We start from the raw sequence: 21,184 nt of genomic DNA, 5'->3' as shown, positions 1-21,184 counted from the left end.
CCTATTTGAGAATACACTACCCCATACTCTGTCTTGAGAGCCCATCTGTGTTAGCATTGCTAACCCCACTGCAGTGCTGCACTGTCATATCATTTGCCTGCAACCCTAGGCTCCACCTTAGCTTGGCATTTTGCTGACTGGCTTGATGTAACCATGTAAAGGGATTGGGGTCTGTAACTACAATGAATTTCCTTCCATACAGATTAAAGCTGAAGTTTCTGCAGTGCCCACACTATGGCTAGACATTCATTTTCTATAGCTGCATAGCATTTCTCCCTGGGTTGGAGCCTATGGCTGAGATATGCCACTGGGTGCTCTTTTCCCTGAGGTCAGCCCCCACACCATGGTTTGAAGCATCTACCTGCACAACAAATTATTTGCTGTAATCTGGACTGGCTAACACAAGGGGTCCTCACAAAGCTCCTTTAAACTTCTGGAATGCCTGCTCACATGCTGGGAGTCCACACTACCTTATCTTGCCTGGTTTTCTTTGTCAGGTCTGTAAGGGGAGCAGATATGGTAACATAATTGGGGGACAAACTTTCTGTGGTATCCTGCTGTCCCTAAGAATGCCCTTACCTGCTTTTTGGTGACAGGGACAGGCCATACCTAAATGGATTCCACTTTGGCAGATTCTGGCCTGATCTTATCACTCCCCACTCTATATCCTAGGTAGGAGACCTCTGCCATACCCACCTGACACTTACTGGGCTTCATAGTCGGCTTAGGCATAGGCCAACTAGGCAGCCACCTAGGTCGCCACTCTAGCAGGTGCACTTTTCCAGTAATCTGGATGGCGTAGATAGACCTGGATGGGGGTGCCAGGTGGTGGTGGGGCACTGTGGAGCCCTTTTGCCTAGGGCGCCAGTTGACCAAAGGCCGGTCCTGCTGGGCTTGATGGTCAACCCTGCCCTCTGTTGTCTGCCCAGCACTTCCCTGACATGTTGAAGGTGTTCTTGCCAGGAATGGCTGTAGATGGCAATATCATCCAGGTAAGCAAGGGCAAAATCTCCTGCTCCTGCTAGGATATGATCTACTGGTCTCTGGAAAGTCACTGCACATTTTTCATCCCAAAGGGCATCTTCATGAACTCATACAAGCCGAAAGGAGTCACAAAGGCTGACTTCTCTCTAGCATTGGGAGTCAAGGGCACCTACCAGTAGCCCTTGGTAAGGTCAATAGTGGTAAGATACTTAGCCCCACCCAGCTACTCTAGGGATTCATCTGTCCTAGGCATAGGGTAAGCATGTGACTCTGTGTGACTATTTAATTTTCTGTAGTCCATACATAACCTGGTGCTGCCATCATTCTTTGCTACCAGCACCACTGGCGAGGCCCAGGGACTGCTGGACTCCTAGATTACCCCCAGTTCAAACATTTCTTGTATCTCCTCCCTCAGAGTCTGTTTGACTCTCTCAAGCACCCTATAAGGGGCCTGTTTGATAGGCCTTTGAGGTCCTGTATCCACATGGTGCTGCACCAGGTGGGTATATCCTGGTTTCCCCGGTGAACATGCCCCCCCAAACCCCTGTAACATTGCTTGGATTTCTCAGACCTGGGTAGGGGATAGCTGTTGGGACACTGCTACTCCTTCCACTGAGGTGCCAGTCTAAGCCTAACTGAGATCAGTCACCAGATCCCCCTCAGATTTCTCCTGCCATCCACTGCAAATACTTATCCCAAGGGCTTATCATGGTAAGGTTTCATCATGTTAACATGGTACAGTTTGTGCCCCTGCCTCCAGCCTAGCTAACATCACTGACCTTCCATACCTCCTTGAAGAGTCCCTCCCAAGCTGTCTGCACCTTGATGTGTACGACAGGAATGAGAACCATAACCTGCTGCCCCACAGCATACTCTCTAGCTTGAGCATTCCTGTCATACCAGACCTTTCTCTGTTGCAGAGTTTCTGCCAGACTCTCCTGGGCCAAGCCCATGAGTTCCATGAGTCTTGTCCTGAGGTTTAGTACATATGTCACAACAGACTCTTTGTGGGATTCACACTCACCCTCCTGCTCATCGCAAATCAAATCTAGACGTCCCATCACCCTATGCCCATACAGCAACTCAGAGGGTGAAAAACCTGTGGATTCTTGGGGCACCTCTCTGCCAGCAAACAACAGATAGGGCAAATATTTGTTGCACTCCCTCTTAAACTGGTCTGCAAATGTCTGTAGCACAGTCTTTAGTGTAGAGTTTAACCTCTCCACCAGACCATTAGTCTGGCGATGGTAGGGGGGGTCATTAGGTGCATCACCCCACAGCACTCCCACAGACAAGCCAGCAGGTCTGACATGAAATTGGCACCTCTGTCAGTCAGTATTTCTTTTGGGAGACCTACCTTGCTGAAAATCTCTAACAAAGCATTTGCCACCTTTTATGCCTCAAGGGACAGGACCACCACTTCAGGGTATCTGGTAGCATAATTTACTACCACTAGGATATACTTCTTTCTTGTGGAACTTAGGGTACTCAGGGGCCCCACAATATCGACAGCTACCCTCTGAAATGGCTCTTCAATCACAGGCAAAGGCACCAAAGGAGCTTTGACCTTTTCTCCTGCCTTGCCTACTTTTTGGCACTGCTCACAGGTCCTGCAGTACCCTGTTACATCCCTGGAAATCCCAGACCAATAAAAGTTCTGCATAATATGTCTCCTGGTATGCTTTATCCCCATATGACCTACAAAGGGAATGTCATGGGCTATGGCTAGAAGTGCCAGACAGTAGGCTCTGGACACTACCAACTGCTGTATTCTCTCACCCTCTAGCCCTCCCTCAGGGGGTCACTCCCTATAGAGTAACCCTTTGTCCCACTATACAGACTCCCCTTTTTCCTTGAGAATCAGGCACCTCCCTGGCTACCTCCCTCAAGCCTTGTAATCTAGGATCTTTGAAATGAGCCTGTCTCAATTCTCTCTTTGTAACCCTTCTCAGCTCCCCTGCCACAGGAAGTCTGGTATCCTCTGACAGCAGTGCCTCACTGTCAGCCAGGATGTCTAATGCTTTATATAGGCATGTTTTGGAGGGCCAATGACATTAGATGCATTAATTCACTTTATGGCACCCAAGCAGCTGATTCCTCTATTATACACAATGTGTCTTCTACTGTGTTGATTGTATGTGAAAGGGAAGTGCTGAACAAGGGACTGGCGTTTGTTCCAACACATATGGTGACTGAAAGTGTTTTTGTTAATGATCTTTTACTTTTTGTAGAAAACTGAATTTGATGTTATATTTTCAGAATGGAAATGCTCAAAATGAAACACAGTTTACATTTAGACCATCTACCTTTTATCCACCTATGAATAAACATGTCTATTTTTCAACTAAAGTTTACGAAAGAATTACATTTTAATTTTGATAAGTTGGTTTCAATGAGAAATTTGACCCCTAAACAATACCAGGCATTAGTGTCTTAAAAAAAAAAAAAACACAATGTGGTTATAAACAGTGCTGCTATGGTCTTATGGGATTGGGAAACATATTTACATGAGGCTATAAGTCAAATATCAAATGCACAGTTTTACCAGAAAATGGTACTAGATCCTAATTTATATTTTAAAAAAGAGATAGATTCTTTTTTGTCCCTAGCTTTCAAAGAGGGTATTATTGCTAGGAATATAGTACATCATATGACGGTCATTGATCCTCAGCCACAACAGTTTTATATGCTTCCTAAAATTCACAAAAATCTTACAAATCCTCCAAGGAGACCAATTGTGTCGGGTCATGGTTCTTTAATGGAACCATTATCTGTGTTTCTAACCAAGCATCTCAAACCTTTAGTAGTGGGGGTTCATGCTAGAATACAAGATACCACTGAATTTCTTAATATATTGGTGGATACACAATTGGATTCCTCTTGGTATAGGTGTACCCTTGATATAAGGGCTTTATATACAAATATACCTCATTGAGCAGGCCTGTAAGCTACTGATTTTTGGTTAAATCATATGTGTATTTTTGAACCTGGGTTTAACACATTTTTGTTATTTTTAACAGAACAGATTTTGGCAAAAAATGCTTTTTATTTCAATGGAGACTGCTACCTTCAACTTAAAGGGACGGCTTTGGGGGCATCTTTTGCCCAATTTATGCTGACCTATTCATGGGGTTTATAGAGGAACAACTGATATATGATGTTGCACACAATATTTTTTGCCGGAAATGGACATATGGAAGCGCTACCTAGATAACTGTTGGCTAGTATGGAAATCTGATATTGCACATTTGAAAGAATCTGTCCAGTATTTAAATGATAATAAATGGGGTCTGTACTTTTCTATTTCCTATGATATTCAACAAATGTCTTTTCTTGATGTGGTGGTTATTAAACAATCAGATGGTACTTTAAATACTACCTTATTTAGGAGGGAAACTCAATATAATAGTTTATTGGTGGCAGATAGCTGCCATCCATCTCATATTTTTAATAACCTTCCTAAGTCTCAATCCTTAAGGGTCAAAAGAATATATTCATCTCAAGATGAGCTGTAAATAATAATCAAGAATTGATTGATAGATTTCGAGCCAGGGGGGTGTAAAGATACAACTATACATCAGGCCCAGTGCTTAGCACAGACTGTAGATAGCTCTACTTTACTGAGGCATAAAATACATTCTAACGTTATTACAACCTTTGGTGCTAATTCTAGACAGTTTTGTCAACTGATTAACAAACATTGAGATATTCTTTTGACAGATAAAAATTTATGTCAAATGTTACTTGTATGATGTCAATTTCCATATAGAAAAGGGAAATGTATAAAAAAATTTTTTTTGAATCATTTTAAAAAATCTGTGTCTACTGGTAATACAGTGCAACAGTCTATGGAAGGAATACCTTTAGTTGGATGTTTTCTTTGTGGACACTGCACTGCTCGTCAACATGTTATGAAAATTAAACATTTTTCTTCTGCCAATACATCTGTGGTATTTAATATTAAGTGTTTTGTTAACTGTATTTGAGAGTGGGTGATTTATTTGGCTGAATGTCAATGTTCTGAATTTTATGTGGGACAAACTTCTAGACAATTCAAGATTCATATTTCTGAAATTTTAGTGATATTCATTGTCAAAGAATGTCTAATGCTTTATATAGGTATGTTTTGCAGCATCCTACTGCTAAGTTCAGATTTACTGCTATTGATTGTATTACTGTTAAAGGAAGTAGTAAATTAGGTTGACATAATATAGTGAATAAAAAAGAAAGGTTTTGGATAATTAAGCTAGGGGCTTTGTTCCCTCCAGGCTTAAATTATATGCTATAATTGGTGAAAGGTAGGGGTACGTGTCTTATTCTGTGTATTTAGGTGTAACTGTGGATGGGATTTTGATTTCATTTTGTGTTTACACTAAAGAAGGCTTTTGCCAAAACCAGTCTGTAGCATTTTGTCTATTTATTGTTTTTACAATAAATAGTTATTGATGACTCACCTATTTTGTGCTGGCCGTTTTTCAGTTGTGTTTTTTGGTACATTTTTGGTCTTGCACTCTTACCGTACTTGCATACGGCTGCTGTATTTGTACTCAGAGGACCCACAATATCCACAGCTACCCTCTGAAATGGCTCCTCAATCACAGGTAAAGGCATCAAAGTAGCTTTGACCTTGTCTCCTGCCTTGCCTACTTTTTGGCACTGCTCACAGGTCCTCCAGTACCCTGTTACATCCCTTACAATCCTAGCCAATAAAAGTTCTGAATAATACTCTTGGTACACTTTATGCCTATATGACCTGCAAGAGAAATGTTATGGGCTATGGCTAAAAGTGTTAGATGGTAGGCTCTAGGCACTATGAACTGCTTATTACCTCACCCTCTAGCCTTCCCTTAGGGGTCCACTCTCTATACAGTAACCCTTTCTTCCAGTATACAGACTTCCCTTTTCCTTGAGGATCAGGTGCCTCCCTAGCTACCTCCCTTGAGCCTCAGTGTATAGTCCAAGAGCTGAGCCTGTCTCAACTCTATCGTTGTAACTCTTCCCAGCTCCCCTTCCATGAGAAGTCTAGTATCCTCTGACAGCAGTGCCTCACTGTCAATCTGGGTACTACCACTCACGTCTGCCCTTGTAGTCACTCTGTGCAAGGGAACATCAGTACCTACCAGCAGTTGTGGTTTACCTTCAGGCTCACTGCTACAGGGTAGCTCCCTCCCTAAAATAGCCACCTCACTAACCCTGGCTTCAGGTGTGGGGTCTGTCTGGGTCTCCCTCAAGCTATCAGCCCCACATGCCTGTCTCTAAGCCTGATTGCATGTAACTGCATGCATGCAAGGTACTCCATTATCAAAATCATTCCCTATCAAGACATCTGTAGGGATATCCTCAAACACACCTACTTGCTTGCTTCCTTTTCTACCCTCCCATTTAAGGTGAACCCTTGCCAAAGGAATTTTGAATGGGGTCTCTCCTAAAGCTGTGACTTGAGTGGAATCCCCAAGCAAATACTGCTCCTGTTTAACCACTGCAGGCTTCACAATGGTTATGTCAGAAACTGTGTCTCTCTTAGCAGTGGCCTGTTTTCCATCCACATAGATAAGATATAAACTATGGTTATAGTTTGATACCCCTGTTGTCTCCAGACCACTTACCACCGGCATACTGTTATTCCCACTTGCTGGCTCCCCCACATTTTGTTCCCCACCTTGCCTCTGTGGACATCTATATGATACATGGCCCCCACTTGTTACATTTAAAACATTTAAGCCTTGATCCTGGCCATGTACCTTAACTAGTGGTTTCCCCTTTTACTGGCAGATTTAATGTATGTATTATGATTAAATTAAAATTCAATAGACAGGCATCTGGAGCATTTCTCTCCAGACCTTTGCTGAAAATAGGCTCTGTCCTAGTTGGACTTTCCCGATCAATAAATGTTAAATAAATAAATAAATAAAATTAATAGACCCGGGGCTTTTTTCCTGAGAAAAATTGGTGGCTTTTGTACTTGTTATGAGTGAAATGAAAGAATTATATGTTTAACATAATTGGAAGCATATCTTGATGCTGGAGTACACTTTCTTGACAACTTACCTTCATTTTGACTTAATTCAGTGACACTTTCTGTGTAAAGAGACTTCTGAAATGTGGGGAACTAAAGTGTAGTGCTTGTGGATTTACTTTTGTTATATTTGGGAGATTATGTGGGGAAGTATAAGTGAATATACTGCTTGTGAACACTAAAATGACAACTTACCTTCTGACTGACTCATTCCAGCAGTACTTGCCAACAAATAGGTTTCTACTTTGGCAGGAACATGGATACCCTTCTGTTGTTCTTCCTCTCACTATACCTAAAAAGAAAAAAAAGCAAATTAAAGAGCCCTTGTCTGCACTGCAAGCTCAGTCTACCCCTTTGCCACTGGAAGGTGACTCTGCAGTGGCTACAGCTTGTTCCTCAGACTACTCACTGGTTTACCCCAATATCCCCTGGTGTAGTCCCTTCTGTCACCATGAACCAGTGTTAACAATGTGCTCCGTAGCTGTTCCAGTAACCATATTTGTTATGGGAAAGCCATCTTTGGGTAAGAGAGTTTTTCTGACTACAGGTACTGCTATTGTAAAGAGACATTTTGCCTGGGTATATACTCTGACATCAATTTCTCCCCAGATACAGTTGCATGGTTCTCCAGCTCTCTCTCTGACAGGCTGCAATCAGTGAGTTGGCACTCTACACTATCTACTCCCCTTCCAGTAAAAATGGGTGTTCCCCCAGGATCTATTCTTGTACCACTACTTTTTAATATCTTCAACAACTTACTCTATTCTTCTTACCTACAATCTTCCATAGTCCAATATGCAGATGACTACAGTCATCACCATTGCCAACTCTCCTTCTGAACTTCTAACAGCTACTCAGTCATCCTTCAAATCAATTGAAACATGGCTCTCCAATAATCAGCTTATCCTCAACCCTAGAAAAACAAAACTGTTACTCTTTCTCCCCCAAAAAGCTAATCACATCAAATCTTCCTTCTCCATACTGTCCCTAAATAATACTCTCATTGAAGTAGAATCTAGCACAAAACTCCTCGGCATTACCATTGATGATCAGCTGAAATATGACCTTCACATAAATAATTGCATTAGAAAAACTCATCAGAAACTAGGACTACTGTATAGAAATAAAAACTTTCTCACCACTGAAGCCAGGATTGCACTCACACATCCTTATCTTCTTCTGTCCTTAACATATTGCTCCCAAATACTTACTAATCTCAACTCCACCCTACTTACTAAGCTTGAGTCAACCTACCACAAGATAGCTAGATTTGCAGCTCAACAAACCTATAAATCCCACCACTGTCTCTCCCTAAAATACCTAAATTAGCTTGAACTACCTCACCAGCTTCTCCTCTCCCAGCTCCAAATCATATATGCTATTCTATATCAGCCAACCTTCTGCTCAGCTCTAAGCCCTCTCATCTCCCACTATTGCCCTACAAGGCAACTCAGGAGCTCAACCCAAGATCTCTTACAAGTATACAAACTCAAGTCAAAAACTGGGTGTAATATATACAGCTACCACCCATCATTAGCATGGAACAAACTTCCATTTGAAATAAGATCCCTAACACATCCCAAAAAATTTAAATTGGCCACAAAAAAGTACTTTATAAGGCACTAGATCTGCAACTGTTCTCAGCCTCCCTGAATGTATCTTTTTTAAGGAACTACCCATCATTATTTTCTCTCCTTACTTTTCCCTCTCACAATCATCTTCTACCCTTATTTATTTATTCCTTCCTTTTTCTCCTATCCATCTCTTCACTTTCTTTCTTATTCCTTAGCTGGTTATAACTCTTAGGATACTTGTACAGTTCATGTATTACATAACAACTAGTATAAACATCAACCTACCTTTGCTTCCCATCTAACTTCTTATGCATCTTTATCTGAAATTGTAACACAGTACTGCTCACATTTTCTTTTGATTTTGTCTTTCAAGTATTATTGACTACTGTATTAGTTCTTAAACTACATTGTAATCTTAAAATTGTTTGAATTATTTGAAGCTTTTCTCCCCAGGTATCTGCTGAAAAAGGGCTTCTGGCTCAGTCAGACACTCCCAGTCAACAAATGAAAAATAAACAAACAAGTTCTCCCTGACATAGCCAGGTTAAGAGACCTGTTTCCTAGGGTGAAGTGCCACTCTTCATGACTCTAGAAAAAAGAAAAGGTTAGACATGTCTAATGCGTTTGTTAATAAAGATGAATTACTATCTTTAGCAAAGGATTTATTGCAGGTTTTTAATCCTGTGGAAAAGCAGGAAAAACATTATTCTTAATTCCACATATCCTTAGAATGTTTTTTTTCCCCTGAGAATTCTGATAATGGCAGGGGCAGGACATCTTCTGTACTTTCCTCACAAGCATCTGATTCTGATTTTAAGGAGAACATTTCTTTAGTTTCTCCTATAGACAAGTTTTCTTTTTCTGAGGCTGTGTCCAGGAGGAATAATGTATTTTTGTGGGAACAAATGGATGTTCCCCCTCCTTAAGAAGATAGTATTATATGTTATAAGTGAATACATCACATACTATACCAATTCCACCTATTATGCCAGCCTTGGAAGATGCTTTTGATTGTGCCTGCAATGATCCTAGTAATCAATCTCTTGTCTCCATTTCTCAACTCAGGTCTAACCCTGCAGCTATTTCTTCTTAAGCTGCTAATAAGGTTTTGATCTATGATAATCTTTGCCTTTTCACAAGGATGGTAAAGCCTTTGACAGGTTTGAAAAGATAATTTTTCTTCTTCACCTCAATACATCAAAATCCTGAATTACCAAACTAATATGTTGTACTTTTGTCCGGATAGTTTGAGGAATGTTTCTGCAACATTATCTTCAGAAGGTAGGTCCTTTCTCAGTCCCATTATTACTACTTTCCCAAGTATCTAAACATTATTTAAAGAGTCTGTATGATTGTGCCAACTCTCTGTCCATGACTACATATGCTGCTAATGTAATGAGACATTTTGCCTGGGTATATAATCAAAAGTTTTCTACAGAATTAAAATCTGAGATTTTGAACTCTTTTGGATAAGGAGGTTTTGCCTGGCTCTTCTGTTACTCGGGTACTCAGTTTGATGAAAGAGGCAAACTGATCCAGGGAGTTTCTAAGATTTTCAGTCCCCTTTTTCTAAACCTTCCAAAAAACTTTGCTCTTTTTTCCAAAAGCAAACAGGCAATCCCAGCAAGCTTCCAGCAACCAGACATTTAAAAAATGGCAGGATGGGTCCACAAAAGTAAGGATCCCTTCAGAAAAAGGGACATTCCCCTACCTCAAAATGACTATGTTAGCATTGTTTCTCTCCGTGCTGCCCCATTAGCCCCTTTTTGTTTAAAACTGTCCCTGAAATTGGTTCTGTCTTCTTATCTGACAACAGTTGTTTTTCAGACAAATGAATTCTGAGTAGTTCAGGAAAGTTACAAATGGCACTGAATATATTCAGACCCCCTTTTTGAGTAAAACCACCTCCTTTTCCTCCAAATCAGGCAGAATTTTTCCCTCAGGTTCATCATATAATTTATTTTTTTGAGGGGGGGGGTCATTAAACCAGTGCCTCAAAACCAAAGGGAAGAAGGATTCTATTCCAGAATGTTTCTGGTGCTAAAGAAGGATCCTTTTTGGAGACCAGAACTCAAACTATCCTTTCCTAACTTGTTTGTGAAAGTACCAAAGTTCAAAATGTTGACCTTGCACAGTCTGTTATCTCTCATTCTTCTTCTAGGTTTCATGGTAACTCTGCTTAAAAGATGTTTATCATCACATACCTATTGCCACAAGAGTTCAAAGGTTTCCTATGCTTTTCTGTGTCTGTATCACGTTATCAGTTCTCTGCATTACCATTTAGGTTATCAACAGATCGAAGGCGGTTTACAAAGTGTCTAGCTCCAGAGTTAGCTCACTGAAAACTGCAAGGCATTCAGGTTTCCTTATTTAGATGACTTACTTATCTTTGCTGTCTCTTTTTCAGGTGTCAGATGTCCCATTCATGGGTTGCAAATCTTCTCAATATCAAATCAACAGTCGAAAATCCTCCTTAATTCAATAAAATAAAATACTTTGAAGTATGGATTAAAAATGATTCTGGTGTGGCAGCTAAGGATCTGCCGAAAGAGAGTAAACAAAATATAATACAAAAACTGAGAAATTGGAAGCTCTGTTATATGAATGTGGATAGCAAGGGGTTCCTATTAAATAATCAGAGACGTATTCTTTAGAATGCGTCTTGATCGAACTTGAAAGCATGAAAAGGAAAAGTACTGAAATGGCATACAAGTGAATTCTTTCCCTAGGAAAGAAATTGCTTGGCCGCTTCTGTTACTTTGCCATTTTCATGACTATAGTGTGTTCTCGGAGTTGGTATATTTAAGTAGGGGTGTGTGGGGGGCACAGCCCCCACATTGGGGGTTGTGGGGGCAAAGCCCCCCACTTTATGAAATATTTTACAATTTTTTTGTTTGTTTTGTGGAATAGCAATTTTTTTCCCCTTGGGGGGAAAAATCACTGTTCTAAGCATTCAGGATTGTAAGCTTTCACTTACATGGGTTTGATAAATCATTGTTTGTTTTTTAAAGCTTTCAATGATTTAACATAGACCCGATAGCAAGATAAAAGTGGTTAAAATGTGTTTAGTCCCTTTAGTTTTATAAACAGGCATATTTTTTTTATCAACCAGGAGAGAAGCTGTGGATAGCAATTAGTAAAAAGCTGAAGGATTTTATCTGAGAGGGGGACATGGCATGAATCAAGTGGAATAAGTTAATTCTTCCAATAGAACAAGGATGTTTGAATTACCTGATTTGAAGTAGTATTTCAGAGCTACACAGTTAAGGCTCCTATACAAAGCACAAGCAGAAACCTATAATTCAAAGTAGAAAGGGATGATGTTCAAATGGGGGGGGGATCAAGAAACAAGGAGAGACTGGGATTTTGGATGCAAATCCTTAAGGAGAATAACAATAACCATACAGAATCTTATATTTATAAAGTGGCATAAAGTATTCTAAAAAGCAAGCCCACACGGGAATGGAGAAAGGAAATTCTGCCAATAGGAAAGAATGCAATTAGGGCTACAGACAATAGGCAAAATGAGCTGGAATTTATTGGAGAAAACTGGCAAAGGAACCAAGATACTGGGAGCAAATAACTAGAGAGGGAAAAGTAACAGAATGGGAAGACACCAAAAATTTATTTAGACTGTAGGTTAGAGATTGCCTTCTCTAAGGATTGATATTAGAGTACAGGCAACGAGAAAGAAACATGGGGGGTCCTAAATGAAAGACCAGCAGTGGTAGAGTTTTTAGTAGAATCTAGAAAAGAAGTTGCTGTTAAAAAGGATAATTGGTAGAGCATATAAAATATTGCATAACTATAGGAATTAATCAGAGAAAGTTAGAAATGATTGGAGAGAGACTGGATAATCAATTCACAAAAAAACAATGGGAGATATATGTATGTCTGATGAATGTAATGTGTGGCACTGTGATGCAGTAATCTGTGGTGCTGATGAATGTATTTATATATGTATTCAATATGTAAAATTTCTATTTTCTGTTGGAGCTTTTCTCCTCGGGCCACTGCTGAAAATGGCATTTGTAGCCCAGTCAGACAAACCCGGTCAACAAATATAAAATAAAATAAATATGCAGCAAAATCTAGAAGATTTAGGATTTTTGCATGGAAATGTGTACATAGGTATTTTTATACCCCAGGAAGACTCCAGATAATTTTCCTCAGGTAGACAGCAAATGTTGGAGGTGTGATAAGGAAGAAAGAGGTAATTGTGAACATATTTTCTGGGAGTATAATGAGTTGACAGACTTTAAAGATTACCCTGAAGACTACTGTATCAGAGATACTAGGTGAGGAAATTGGTGTATCTAGGGAAATTATTTTACTGAGCTATGGTACAGAATCAGAATTGCCTAGATATAGTAAAGCTTTGCTGAGTCTAATTATGGTGGCTGCCAAAAAAAAACAATTACTTGAAAATGAAAATCAAAGTCTAAACCAACTGTACTAGAAGTAGTGAATATAGTAACAAAGATAAAAGAACTGGAACCGGGAAATTTAGAAAAGGGTAGAAGCAAATTATAAAGGAAAATGGGAAGTGTGGGAATAATACAAAAAGGGAAGGACTGAGGGTTTTTTCAAAGAATTTTATTAAATAATTATTAAAATGAACAAATATTTCCATGAAAGTATAACATTTTTTTCTTTAAAGTTAAAAAACAAGAAAATAAAAAAACAAACCTTCTAATATATAAACCAGTGTAACTAAACTATGTACAAAGGCGTTCATCATGCAAAAAAAAATTCTTAATGTAGCTGTAGGATTAATAAAAATCATCTGTTTACATAAATTAATAAACTATTTTCTAGAAGTTCATAGGTGATATTCCATGAATTATATAATGCAGTATTCCTAGATGATCTAGATTTAATAGTTAACATTTCCAAATTACACATTTCAAGGAGTATATTTTTAAATTCCAAAAATGTAGGTGCTGTACTAGATTTCCAATTCTTAGTGATTGTTTTTCTTACTATAGATAGTATAGACCAAACCAAAGGGTACTTATTCTCTTTTACACAATCAGGAACAGGAGTATTAAACAAAACATATGATTTAGATATAACTTATCAGTAAAAATTGTTTGCAACAAATTATAGATATCATCCCAAAATTGTCTTAAATATATGCAATTATAAAACATATGAGACCAGTCAGCATTCAATTCAATATTACATCTCCAATATGTTATATTCTTTTTAGAAAATAAACTTATATTATGAGGAGTGATAAATGATCTATTTAAAAATCTCCATGTGAATAATTTCCATTTTAAAGAAGAAGTAGGCATACTTGCTGATTGTAAAATATTCAATTTGTCTTTCTCAGAAGGGGATTATTATTAAAGAAAATATTTCCAATAATTATCTGAATGTGTATCTAAATCACATTTAATTGCCCTATAAATGTTTGATAACTTGTTATCAGCAGGAGATTTATGCAAAACTGATAAAATCATATAATGTATTAGCTTGGGAATGTTTTTCCTAATTATAGGAGACATAGAATCCAATTTATTTAATACATATTGTCTAGCTTCTTGAAGCTCTAACCATAAACAAGAATCAAGTTTATACTCTTCCAAGAGTAATCTATTGGATTTTATCTCATTATTTATAATTTGGTGCCAAAATGTTAAATGCTTTTGCTGAAATATAGACATTTTTGTATAATCTGAAGAGAAAATAGATCTGTGTGTAGGCTATAGGGAAGAGTAAAACAAAGCCAATCCTTATATATATTATATTTAAATATAACATTTTTAAATGATTTTAAAAGAAAAACTATATACTTAGAGTTAAAACTCAGAGAAGAAAATTCAAAAATATAATCTTTTAACCTCCAAATAAATGGATTATTAATTATATTTAGCTTATAGGAACTGTTTATATCGTTGGTGTTTTGTGACAATACCTCTATAAACTAATGTATTCCACATCGATAAGATGAGAGATTGTATTGAATACTGATGAAAATGAATAAATTTCTAAATCTGGTAAGGCTATACCCCCATTATTCCAATTATACATATGGTATGTTAATGCAATCCTTGGCTTATTTGGTAACCACAAAAATTTCTGAATCATTGAATTAATTTTTTTAATTATTTGGTAAGAAGGAGGTATAGATAAAGATTGAATTATATATAAGATTTTGGGGAGAAGGATCATCTTTATTATTAAAAGTTTATCATCCATAGAAAAGGGTAATTTGTTCCATTGAATGGTATCTTTAATATTGTTAGGAATAATTATACCTAAATATGCTATTTGTTGAGACTGAGCTATATATTCATTATATTCATCAGGTATATTGTATTTTTTTGAACCTGTTAAAAGAATTTGTGTTTTATTATTATTAAAAGTAAGGCCAGCATTTTTTTGAAAATATTCCATGTTTTTAAAAAGTTTTTGTATAGATTCCCTTCTACTCCCAAGAGTAATCAATATGTCATCTGCAAACATTTGTATTGTAGATGATATAGTGGGGCTTAATTTGTATCCTTCAATATCTGTATCATGTCTTATTAAATTTGCCCATGGTTCCATAACTAATGAAAATAAAAGAGGGGATAAAGGACACCCTTGCTTAGTACCTTTTACTATTGGTATATTTTGAGATATACTAGTACCAATTTTAACATAAGCTTGGCTACCTTCATATAACAGAGTGAAAAGATTGATAAAATTACTGGAGAAATTTAATTCCTTTAATAAAGTGAACAGATATTCTCATGTAACTGAGTTGAAAGCACAATTTATATCTAAACTAACTAGGGTCAAATTTGTTTTAAGATTGTTCACCGAATCAAAGTTAATATTCTTTTAATGTTATCATATGAAGTTCTCTTTATTATAAACCCCGTTTGATCACTATTAACTAATTTGGGTAAAAGTGTTTTAAGCCTTTCTGCATAAATGGACATAAATAATTTTTAATCAGTGTTTAATAGGGAGATGGGTCTACAGAATGTACACTTAGAGGGATCTTTGTTAGATTTTAAAATAGGAGAAATAAAAGTGTATTGACAAGAAGGTGGAATTATGTTTTTGTCCTGAACAAGATTAAATATTTTATAAAGCAATTTTAGAGCATTTATAGGTAGTAATTTGTAAATTTCAGGAATGATGCCGTCATTACCTGGTGCTTTATTTTGCTTTAATTTGGTAATGTGAGTTTGAAGTTCTTTGAAATATATTTATCAATAGAAATCCCTTGTTCCTCTTAAAGTCTTATTTTAGTGTATTTATGAATAAATGTTTTTATTTCCTCTTTAGAGTTAATTTCAGTAGTTGTTTGGCTGATGTTTATAAAAAACTCTCTAAATTCAGTTAATATATTATGAATTTCTGATACCATTTTCCTTTTTTAGGGGAGAATATTTCATTAATATGATTAAATCTATTTAATCTTTTCATTTTATTAGCAATAATTTTTAAGGATTTAGGGTTAGAAGAGAAATTTATAAACTTGAATTTTTCTATATTGAGCATAGTTTTATGTTTTAATATTTCTAGATATTTATTTAAAATATTTATTTCTTTTCTTTTATCTGATATATCTTTATCACCCATATTACTAAGTTTTAAAGTGTCTAATTTACATTGTGTATCTTGTAGCTCTTTATCCCAAGCTTTCTTTTTTTTTGTTGTACCAATTCAATATCCTACCATATAGATAAGCTTTTAGGGCATCCCATATGTAAATTTCTGATATATCATTAGTATTGTTAAGTTCTAAAAAATTCTGTACTTCTGTAGAAATGAAATCATTAAACTCTTTTAATTTTGTGATATAAGCTGGGATCCTTTTTATATGGATATTAACATTTGGATTGACTACCACTTCAAAAATTATAGAATTATGATCTGATAAAGGACATGCAATCACTGCTGATTTGTTTAAGGAATCTGTTAAATTATTAGAAATAAAAACTCTATCCTCGGGTATGAGTTATGTCTATGAGAAAAAAAGGTGTAAAACAAAGTAGTATCTGCAAAATAATTTATATCTTTCAAAAAAGAAGTATCTGAAAAGTCTTTTAATAATTTAGATGATGTAAATATTATTCTCTTCCCATTAGTACTAGAGTCTTTGTAATCTAGAATACAATTGAAATCTCCTGCCAAAATAATGTTCCCTTTAGAGAATAGTGCAATTTGATCTAGATGTTGTTTCACTGTGTTTATTCCTATTCCTGGGATCCAATATATGTTAATCAATGTGAAAATGTTACTGCTTATTTCTATGGTGACTGCACAAAACATTCCTTTATTATCCTTATATGTATCTACTATTTTAGGAAAAGGCATTATGTTGTTCCATAGGACAGCTACTCCTCTCTTTTTCTTAGTATGTTCAGAACTTACTAAAATCTTATATGTTTTAGATTCAAGTCTGAATATATCCTCTGTTATTAAGTGAGTTTTTTGTAAAATTACTAACTGGGATTTATGTAACTTAAGATATCTAGTTAAATTCCTCCTTTTATTAGGATTATTTAAACCATTAATGTTAACTGATATACCTTTTAGTGTAGTCATTGAAAATTAAATTATGTAAATATAAACATACTGATCTAACAAATACACAATAATATATCTAATAGGAATACTATTATGATCATTAGAACAAACATAGTGTAAGAGTATCATATTCTTAAAATTAAGGTTGTTTCCTACTACATAAGATATGAATGTCTGAAAAGTTATTAGAAAATATTTATAACATAAATATGAAACAAAATAACCAACCCGAACCCCTCTGGAGTTTAAAACTCCTAACTCGAATTACATCAGTCACTCGAATCGACCTCCTATCAAAAGCAGCATCCAATCAGCACCTGCCTAAATGTCTATAGTCATAACTATAAAAATAAAGCTTCTCATCAATAACATAAACAATTTTTTGTATGAACCAAATATATAGATATAATGTTGTGTCAATTAGTAAATTGATGACAGCTACATCTTAGGAATAAAGTACAGAATTTTCTTACATTAGTTAGTAGGTTATTAAGAACTACTATGATCTATTAGTTCACTCTTCTGTTTTAAAGTAATCACATTTCATAAGAACCTTAAAAAGAGACTATGGCATTATTTTATTACCGAAATATGGCTAATAAAGGCTGAAGTGTGATATATAGTACTGCCATATGTGATCAGCTAAATGGAACATAGTTGTAAATGAATCACCTAAGGGCCTTCAATAACCACTAACATTGGCAGCTAATAAATAAGATGCTAATAAAAGTGATTTTACCAACAATCAACTAACATACTGATTGTTTTGAAAGAAATGAACACTGCATTTCTTTGGCAGAAACCAAATATAGTGATTACTCATCAAGAAGTAAAACCAACAACATCCTGCTAGTTTTCTTATAACCAAACACCCCAGTGCAGTCTCTCATAGAAGAGCGACTAATAAACCTTAAAAGTCTGATCTTCCATTCACTGCATTAATTTGAGTTACCTCAAAGGTCCATCACCATACTGAAAACTAGTGAAAAGGTCATATTAGTTCAAAGATGCAAGGTGCTTAAATAGCTCCTGTATACTATATAAAAGCCTTATTTAAATATAATGAGCTTTTTATTATTCAATTATAGCTTATACTATATTTGAATTTTGAAAAGCTATTTCATTAACAAAACAAAAGATGAAAATGTCACATTTTCTAATGATAAACAGATCTAACTATTTTTAATGCACCTGTCCTTGCAACATTATTGCTGCCTATGTGGTACATCCCTATCAGCCTATTACACAAATGCATTCATAAAATAACTGAGATAACCTATTATATACATCTATGCATTTAACATTTTGATAAATGCTTCATGAATATTTTCTCAGCAAGTCAATAGTTATAAAAAATGTACATGTAACACAAGTATATAAACAAAGGCTTGTAGCATTATTAAATCTTCCAAAAATGCACAAATCACAACTAGTATTTCTCATCAAGATATCAACACCCTTGTCATACATAAAGCAAATATTTTATGAGAATACTATTCGTATATAAATACATAAGGCTCAGGAATACCTATGATGATCAGAAAAAGTATTTAGGCTACATGCGTAGTATAATCCCTATTTATTTAAGAGATTATTGTATATAATGTCTTACAATAAGCTGAAAGTAGTAATCTAGTTATAGCTTCTTTCTGTATGCTGTATGAGGAAACAAATTCGATTCAGTAGCTTCCTGGTGAGGATCAGAAGATCAATTTACTTCCGACGCCTTTATGATGACGTTTTAAGAAAGCTCCGAGCTTTCCAGCCGCGATGGATACCACAGTCTCGAGCTCATCGTGAAGATGAAGCTTTCAAAGTTCCGATGGGAAATAGTAAGTAAAACATTACTTAACTACATATAAGGCAATGTCTCGAGACTCCCTCTATACCGAGAGAGATGAGAAAGAAAAAAAAAAAAAAACCTTGCATACACAACACAAAGCAATGACAGCTATCAAGCAAAGCTTCACCACACTATCAACCAGACTCTCCAGTTAATCTCTGACCAAAGCACACAGGCACCAAAACATACAATTAACACAAACAACACCACACATGTCTCTACAGTGCTAGAGCACCAAACCAGAGCCTCCAAATAAACACACCAACAACTCAGAAATGACAACAAAGCCTTACCATTACTTCAGCCACACTGCCACTCACATCCCGGGTCAGAAGTACCATCACTAGCACAGCAATTCTGCAACTATACATCAGGCCATCATACAAGATCCCTTTATCAAACAATTAACCATAAATCAACTAAAATACAAATACAGTAATTATAACTAAATAAAAGTTTTCCAACCACTATAAGAACCAAAATCAAGATAAACAAATACACCCCCTAATGATAAGCACCACTACAAGACATCCGGAAGCATAGATATCCGAGACAGGAGAATCACTGCATCCATGAGAATCAAACCAATAAGCATTAAGATAATTAATCTTAAACAAATAGTACAAATAAAAAAAAATCCCAACAAACGACTATTCAGCAAAACAAAATAGATAACTATTTAGTTAACCAATTTACATTATATTAAATATAATACCAAAAGCTCACCTGGATGTTCGGTTTCATTTCCCCAACTGAGTGAATCAAGTGCAAATATGTACTTGTTATGATTCATCTTTTGATTTTTTTTTTTTTAGGGTCAAATGTTTTCCAAGTGTTGTTCTCAGCATTTCTTTTAAGACTAGGACTGGCCCACTCCATTTCATCTACTTTTTCCAGTATGTTATTAGATTTTATATAAGTTATTGCATTGTCTAGGTCGTCAAAAATTTTAAAACCATCTTGATAAAATATTTCCAGTCTTGTAGGAAAAAGCAAATGGGTTTTTATTTTATTCTTTTTTGGTTCTCTGACTAAAGGCAAGAACATTTTCCTTTTTGATAATACTGAAGAAGAATAGTCATTATCAAAGCGTATAATATTGTCCTTCAGTTTGATTGGGGATTTTGCCCACCCAGTCTTTAGTACCATTTCCTTATCATGGGCTGATAGGAACTTTACAATAACAGATTTAGTATAATTACTCTTGGTGTTTTTAGATGTCACCATTGATCTATGGGCTCTTTCAATACCATATGAAACAGCCTCCGGCTGTTCAAGTACTTCAGGTAACCAAGAAGATAAAAATTTTTCCATATTATTTCCCTCTGTGTTATCCAGTAAGCCAAAAATTCTCACATTATTCCTACGGGACCTGTTCTCAAGGTCATCAACCTTTGTCTGAAGAAGAGAATTTTGCTTTAATAGGAACTCAACATTATGTTCACTCTCCTGAATTCTGTTATCCATATCACTTAATGCAGTTTCCAGTCCTGAAATCTGCTTCCTCCGTTGCAATAAATCTTCGTGTAGAATGTCTATTTGGTGAGAACACTTTTCTTTGAAATTGTCAATTTTTATATCCATTTTGTCTATTTTGACACTTAGTTCCTGAATAGTAGTTAGCAATGACTGTAGTTCTTTTTTGATAGTTGTCTCTTGATAAGAAGATTTAGTGAAGCTCATCCTGTTCTTTTACTGTAGTACTTCCAAGTGTAACTTTGACAGGAAAACTTAAAATCTACTTGAATTTTTTTATATACTACCTTAATATATATTTTAAAGAATTAATTAAAATAAAAAAAAACTATTATTAGGGAAGTGTATATCAATATTTCCTGTCAATAAAGTTCTGTAAAGGCAGAGCTGATAAGAAAAGCTGCTACTCTGTGCTCATTTTGGCCATGCCCCCCAAGGTACAGAACTGGAAGGACTGAGGTTTAAAAGAAGGCAGGATTTGAATGAGTTATGTAATGTCTGACTGACAATGATTGGGTAGATTATAAGTGATGTATAATTTTTTCAACTAAAATTATGTCAATATGGTTTGTGGTGTATAATGCTTGCAACTAAGATTATGTCAACATGGTTTGTTTTCATTTATATAAATGTATGATTGCCTATGTCATAAGTGATTTATTTATTTAATTTTATTTATTTATTTTACATTTGTTGACCGGGCTAGTCTAACTGGATACATGTCCATTTTCAGTAGAGGCCCGGGGAGAAAAGCTC

This window comes from Protopterus annectens, chromosome 4.part0, assembly GCF_019279795.1.
Source record: "Protopterus annectens isolate FY-2018-M chromosome 4.part0, PAN1.0, whole genome shotgun sequence".
In the NCBI taxonomy this organism is placed as follows: Eukaryota; Metazoa; Chordata; order Ceratodontiformes; family Protopteridae; genus Protopterus; species Protopterus annectens.
Note: the sequence above shows the minus strand (reverse complement) of the source record.